Source organism: Cryptomeria japonica, unplaced genomic scaffold (genome assembly GCF_030272615.1).
Source record: "Cryptomeria japonica unplaced genomic scaffold, Sugi_1.0 HiC_scaffold_289, whole genome shotgun sequence".
Taxonomy (NCBI): Eukaryota; Viridiplantae; Streptophyta; class Pinopsida; order Cupressales; family Cupressaceae; genus Cryptomeria; species Cryptomeria japonica.
Window position 1 is genome coordinate 163,306 of NW_026729111.1, and position 6,695 is coordinate 170,000.

The 6,695-nt window shown below is 59.0% G+C and overlaps 1 non-coding gene across 1 annotated transcript; it reads left to right on the forward strand.

The window, feature by feature from the left end:
• The first annotated feature begins 4,572 nt into the window (after positions 1–4,572).
• LOC131870113 (5S ribosomal RNA) lies at positions 4,573–4,691 on the forward strand. Its single transcript, XR_009368463.1, has one exon. It is a non-coding gene; the product is annotated as a 5S ribosomal RNA (ribosomal RNA).
• The last annotated feature ends 2,004 nt before the right edge of the window (positions 4,692–6,695 follow it).

A 6,695-nucleotide genomic window follows, 5' to 3' on the forward strand; every position in this document is an offset into this window, starting at 1 on the left:
ATTCCGACCTCATGAGCATACCTACTAATCGAATTGGTCATCGGACCCAACTTCCGACTTCATCCATACCGTAGGGTCTTTGAGGTTGGCGCGGTGCGCTCAACCTGGGGAGTCGACCCATCGAAGCATACACCTCCCCTATATAAGCTATTTGTCCGATTCCGACACCTGTGTAGTTTGCACCTCCGCTCAGGACATCGACCCCAACTTCCGAACTCGCCTGCAACGACCGAACCAGCGCCTTGGTGCGCACCAAAAGTGCGCACTTTTGGAGGGCACTTTTGTGCGCTCCAAAGGTGCGCACTTTTGGAGGGCACTTTTCTGCGCTCCAAAGGTGCGCACTTTTGGAGGGCACTTTTTGGAGGGCACTTTTCTGCGCTCCAAAGGTGCGCACTTTTGGAGGGCACTTTTTGGAGGGCACTTTTCTGCGCTCCAAAGGTGCGCACTTTTGGAGGGCACTTTTTGGAGGGCACTTTTCTGCGCTCCAAAGGTGCGCACTTTTGGAGGGCACTTTTTGGAGGGCACTTTTCTGCGCTCCAAAGGTGCGCACTTTTGGAGGGCACTTTTTGGAGGGCACTTTTCTGCGCTCCAAAGGTGCGCACTTTTGGAGGGCACTTTTCTGCGCTCCAAAGGTGCGCACTTTTGGAGGGCACTTTTTGGAGGGCACTTTTCTGCGCTCCAAAGGTGCGCACTTTTGGAGGGCACTTTTTGGAGGGCACTTTTCTGCGCTCCAAAGGTGCGCACTTTTGGAGGGCACTTTTTGGAGGGCACTTTTCTGCGCTCCAAAGGTGCGCACTTTTGGAGGGCACTTTTGTGCACTCCAAAGGTGCGCACTTTTGGAGGGCACTTTTCCTGTGCTCCAAAGGTGCACACCTAGGTGAGCACCTTCGACCACACCTTGTAGCACACCAAACTCTGACTTTCGACTTCATCCGCAATGCAGGGTCTTTGAGGTTGGCGCAATGCGCACAACCAGGGGAGTCGACCCATCAAACCCAACACCTCCCCTATATAAGCTATTTGTCTGATTCTCATACATGCGTAGCCTGCAGGAGCAATTAGGACATCGACCCCAACTTTCGGCTTCTAAACGAAAACAAGGTCTTTGAGGTTGGTGTAATGCGAACAACTAGGGGAGTCAACCCATCAAACCCAACACCTCCCCTATATAAGCTATTTGTCTGATTCTCATACATGTGTAGTCTACAGGAGCAATTAGGACATCGACCCCAACTTTTGACTTCTTAACGAAAACAAGGTCTTTGAGGTTGACGTAATGCGCACAACCAGGGGAGTCGACCCATCAAACCCAACACCTCCCCTATATAAGCTATTTGTCCGATTCTCATACATGTGTAGCCTGCAGGAGCCATTAGGACATTGACCCCAACTTTTGACTTCTTAACGAAAACAAGGTCTTTGAGGTTGGCGTAATGCGCACAACCAAGGGAGTTGACCCATCAAACCCAACACCTCCCCTATATAAGCTATTTGTCTGATTCTCATACATGTGTAGCCTGCAACAACGATTAGGACATCCACCCCAACTTCTGAATTCGTCTGCGTTGACCGCACCAAAGGTGCACGCCTTGGTGCTCACCAAAATCCGACTTCCGACTTCTTCTGCTATGCGGGGTCTTTGAGGTTGGCGCAGTGCGCACAACCAGGGGAGTCAACCCACCGAATGCAACACCTCCCCTATATAAGCTATTTGTCTGATTCTCATACATGCGTAGACTGCAGCAATGATTAGGACATCCACCCCAACTTTTGACTTCTTAAACAAGACAGGGTCTTTGAAGTTGGTGCAGTGCACACAACCAGGGGAGTCGACCCATCAAACGCAACACCTCCCCTATATAAAGCTATTTGTCCGATTCTCATACGTGTAGTCTGCAGCAGCGATTAGGACATCGACCCCAACTTCCGAATTCGTTTGCATTGACCGCACCAAAGGTGCACGCCTTGGTGTGCACCCTGGAGTGCACTTTGGTGCTCACCTCGGTGCACACTTTGGTGTGCACCTCGGTGTGCACCAAAGGTGCGCACCTTGGAGCGCACCAAAGGTGTACACTTTGGAGCGCACCACATAGGGTCTTTGAGAGGTTGGCGCAGTGCGCACACCAAGGTGGGTGTTGAGGTGCGTGCCGAGGTGGGTGGGTGCTAGGGTGCGCTCCATGGTGGGTGCCAGGGTGGGTGCGTGCTAGGGTGGATTCCAAAGAGGGTCATAGGGTGGGTGCCAAGGTGGGTTGGTGATATAGTGGGTTCAAAGGTGGGTACTAGGGTGGGTTCCAAGGTGGGTCACAAGTTGGGTGCCAGGATGCGTGGGTGTTAGGTTGGGTGCCAAGGTGGGCTCCTGCGTGGGTGGGTGCTAGGGTGGGTTTCAAGGTGGACGCGAGGGCGGGTGCCAAGGTGGGTAACAAGTTGGGTGTTAGGATGGGTGAGTGCTAGAGTGGGTGCCAAGGTGGGTGGGTGCTAAGGTGGATGCCAAGGTGGTTCACAGGGTGGGTGGGTTCTAGGGTGAGTTCCAAGGTGGGTCACAGGTTCAGTGCTAGGGTGGGTGTCAAGGCGGGTGTCGAGGTGCCTGGGTGCTAGGGTGTGGATGCCAATGTGGGTCATAGGGTGGGTACTAGGGTGGGCTGCAATGTGGGTGCCAAGGTGGGTAACATGCTCGGTGGGTTCTAAATTGGGTGCCAGGGTGGGTGTGCACCCACCTTGCCCGAGGTGGGTGCCAAGGTGCCAGTGTGGGTGGGTGCTAAGGTGGATGCCAAGGTGGGTGAGAAGGTGGGTGATAGGTTGAGTGGTAGGATGGGTGGGTGCCAAGATGGGTCACAGGGTGGGTGCAAGGGTGGGTAGGTGCTAGGGTTGGTGTCAGGGTGGGTGGGTGCTAGGTTGGGTTCCAAGGTGGGTGCGAGGGTGAGTGTCAAGGTGGGTCACAGGTTAGGTGCTAGGATGGGTGAGTGCTAGGGTGCAAAGGTGCCAGGGTGGGTGCTAGGATGGGTCGATGCTAGGGTGAGTGGCAAGGTGGGTCCACAAGTGTCAAGGTGGGTGCCGAGGTGGGTGCCAAGTCGGCAACTGCTATGGTGGATGCCAAGGTGGGTCACGGGGTGGGTGCCAAGTTGCTAGGTTGGGTTCCAAGGTGGGTGCCAACGTGGGTGCTAGGGTGCGTGGGTTAAAGGGTGTGTCACAACGTGGGTGCCAGGATGGGTGCGCACCCACACTGGCCAAGACGGGTGCGGGTGCAAGGTTGGGTTCCAAGCCCGGTCACAGGCTGGGTGCTAGGATGGGTGGGTGCCAAGGTGGGCACCAGGGTGGGTGCACCCACCCTGGCCAAGGTGGGTCACGGGGTGGGTCCTAGGGTGGGTAACGGGGTGGGTACTAAGGTGCGTGCCAAGGTGGGTCATAGGGTGGGTGCCAAGGTGGGCACCAGGGTGGGTGTGCACCAACCCTAGCCAGGGTAGGTCACGGGGTGGTTGTCGGGGTGGGCGTCAAGGAGCCAAGGTGGGTGGCAAGTAGCCAAGTTGCGTGCCAAGGTGGGTGTCGGGGTGGGTGCCAAGGATCCAAGGTGGGTGCCAAGGAACCAAGGTGGGTGTCTGGGTGGGTGCCGAGGTGGGAGCCAGGGTGGGTCCCAAGGTGAGTGCAAAGGTGGGTGCCAGGGTCAAGGTGAGTGCCAATGTGGGTTCCAAGGTGCCAGGGTCAGGGTGAGTGCCAATGTGGGTTCAAAGGTGCTAAGTTGGGTGCGAGGTTGGGTGCGAGGGTGGGTGGGTGCCAAGGTGTGCTAGGTGGAAGCCCGGGTGGGTCGGCATCCCATGGGTGTCGAGTTGGGTGCCTGATGGGTGCTTCTTGTCAAGTTTTAGTCGTCGGGACTCATTTCGAGCCTTAGAGGTCGTTTCTTGTCCGGTTGCCCTGTCTTCGACCTGGGAACCCAATTTTGGTCCTCGGGTCCCATTTTTTTTTGTCTCGCATCCCACTTTTGGCCTGTGGCCTTTTCGGGGTCGATTCTCGTTTTGGGCATCAGAGCATGTTTCTTCTCCTAAAACCCAATATTTGTTTATTAAGTCTCGGAACACATTTTTGTTCTCGTGGACCCATCATGGGTCTTGGAACGCATTTGTGGTCCTTGGGTCCCATTTTGCATCCCGAAACTTGTGTTTTGGTGCTTGATCCCTATTTTGGGTGCCCACCTTGCACCAAGTGCGCACCCGGGGCAAACCGAGCGCCTTGGTGCACCGGGGCAAGATCGAGCGTGCACCCGAGGCGCCCCGAACATGCACCAAGGTGCACTCGGCCCACATGTGAGCGCAGGTCGTTGCGCCCGAGGTGGTGTGTGGGCACCGCGTTGCAGACGGGACACTGCACGCACACGACGCCCCCTCCAGGTGCACGCACGTAGGCCGGGCCGGGTGCACACCCGACGCCCTAGCAAGGTGCGCGCACCCGGGCAGGGCTCACACTTGGCGAACGGGGCGCACTTCGCGAGGGAGGGTGTGCACCTCGACGGGGGTGGGTGGCCGGGGTGGATTCGCACGTGGGTCGCGGTTTGCTAAGTACACACTGCGACAAGCTCATAACGGGTGCGATCATACCAGCGTTAGTGCACCGGATCCCATCAGAACTCCGCAGTTAAGCGCGCTTGGGCCGGAGTAGTACTGGGATGGGTGACCTCCCGGGAAGTCCCGGTGTTGCACCCTTTTTTAGTTTTTCGCCGGGCGTCGCAATGCTATTTGAATAAACCTTTTGCCCGTTTGCGTTCTCGTCGGGGCCGGGCCGGGCCGGGGTGCGCTGCCCGCACTACCGCGCGCGCGGGGGCGACACCGAGCGCGCACCCGAGGCGCCCCGAGCACACAGGCCACGGTGCAACCCGGGCGTTGTGCGCGCACCCCGGTGCGCCCGAGGTGCTGCGCGCGCACCCAGGTGAAATCGGTGTGCACCTCGGCCAGTGCGCGCTCGGTCGAGTCGCGCACGTTGGCCAAGGTGCACGGTGATGTTTCTTACTCTAAGGTTCCGCACCAGACGCCCGGGACAGGTGAGCGAAGCTGGGCGGGGCCGGGTGCGCGGCCGGGGCAGGTGCACGCAGCTGGAGAGAGCTTTGGAGCACACTTCGGAGCGCACCAATGATGCGCTCCATTCAAAAGTTTCCTGAAAAGGCAAAAAAAGTTGAGATTATAGAATTTCCCACTTGAGAGATTGTAAAAAAAAAAAATTTAAAATGAAGGAAACGCGGGTGCCAAGGTGTGCGCAGCCCAGCCAAGGTGTGCGCACCAAGGCGCCCACCCTGGCGAAGGTGCACGCAAGGTGCGCACCCGAGGCAAACCGGACAATTAACCCAACTTTCGACTTCGCGCGCACCTTGGAGCGCACTTCGGAGCGCTCCTTGGTGCGCACCAATCTTGGGCACCTCGGAGTGCACCATGGCGCCCACCAAGGTGCGCACCCGGGGCAAACCGAGCTCCGACTTCGTGCGCACCTTGGAGCGCACGAAAGGTGCGCACCATGGCGCCCACCAAGGTGCGCAGCCCAGCCAAGGCGTGCGCATCAAGGTGCGCACCCTGGCGAAGGTGCGCACCCGGGGCAAACCGAGCTCCGACTTCGTGCGCACCTTGGAGCGCACAAAAGGTGCGCAACCCAGCCAAGGTGTGCGCACCCCGGTCAAACCGAGCTCCGAATCGTGCGCACCAGAGGTGCACGCCATCGTGCGCACCTTGGAGCACACTTCGGAGCCCTCCTTGGTGCGCGCCGATGTTGCGCACCTCGGAGCGCACCCGGGGAAAACAATGCAATTAACCCGACTTTCGACTTCGTGGGCACCTCGGAGCGCTCTCGGGTTCGCACCTCGGAGCACACCGAGGTGCGCACCTTTGATGCGCTGCCTTCACCAATTTCCAGAAAAGGCAAGAAAACATTGAGAAGGTGTGCGCACCGAGGTGCCCACCCTGGCGAAGGTGCACGCGAGGTGCGCACCCGGGGCAAACCGGGCTCCGACTTCGTGCACGCCGCACCTTGGAGCACACTTCGGAGCGCTCCTTGGTGCGCACCATGGTGCCCACCAGGGCGCGCAACCCCGCCGAAGGTGCACGCGAGGTGCGCACCCGGGGCAAACCGGGCTCCGACTTCGTGCACGCCATGGTGCGCACCGCGGCGAAGGTGCGCACCCGGGGCAAACCGGGCTCCGACTTCGTGCACGCCGCACCTTGGAGCACACTTTGGAGCGCTCCTTGGTGCGCACCAGGGCGCGCAACCCAGCCGAGGTGCCCACCCCGGCGAAGGTGCACGCGAGGTGCGTACCCGGGGCAAACCGGGCTCCGACTTCGTGCACGCCGCACCTTGGAGCACACTTCGGAGCGCTCCTTGGTGCGCACCATGGTGCCCACCAGGCCGCGCAACCCAGCCAAGGTGTGCGCACCAAGGTGCACGCGAGGTGCGCACCCGGGGCAAACCGGGGTCCGACTTCGTGCACGCCGCACCTTGGAGCACACATCGGGGCGCTCCCGGGTTCGCACCGGCGTTGCGCACCGTGGTGGGCACCTCGGAGCACACCAAGGTGGGCAGCGAGGTGCGCACCTTTGATGCGATGCCTTCACTAATTTCCATAAAAGGCAAAAAAAAAACGAGATTTTAAAATTTCCGTTTTGAAAGATAGTGAGAAAAAGGGAATGCTGGTGCCATCTTGAGCCCGCCCTGGTGCGCAGCCCAGC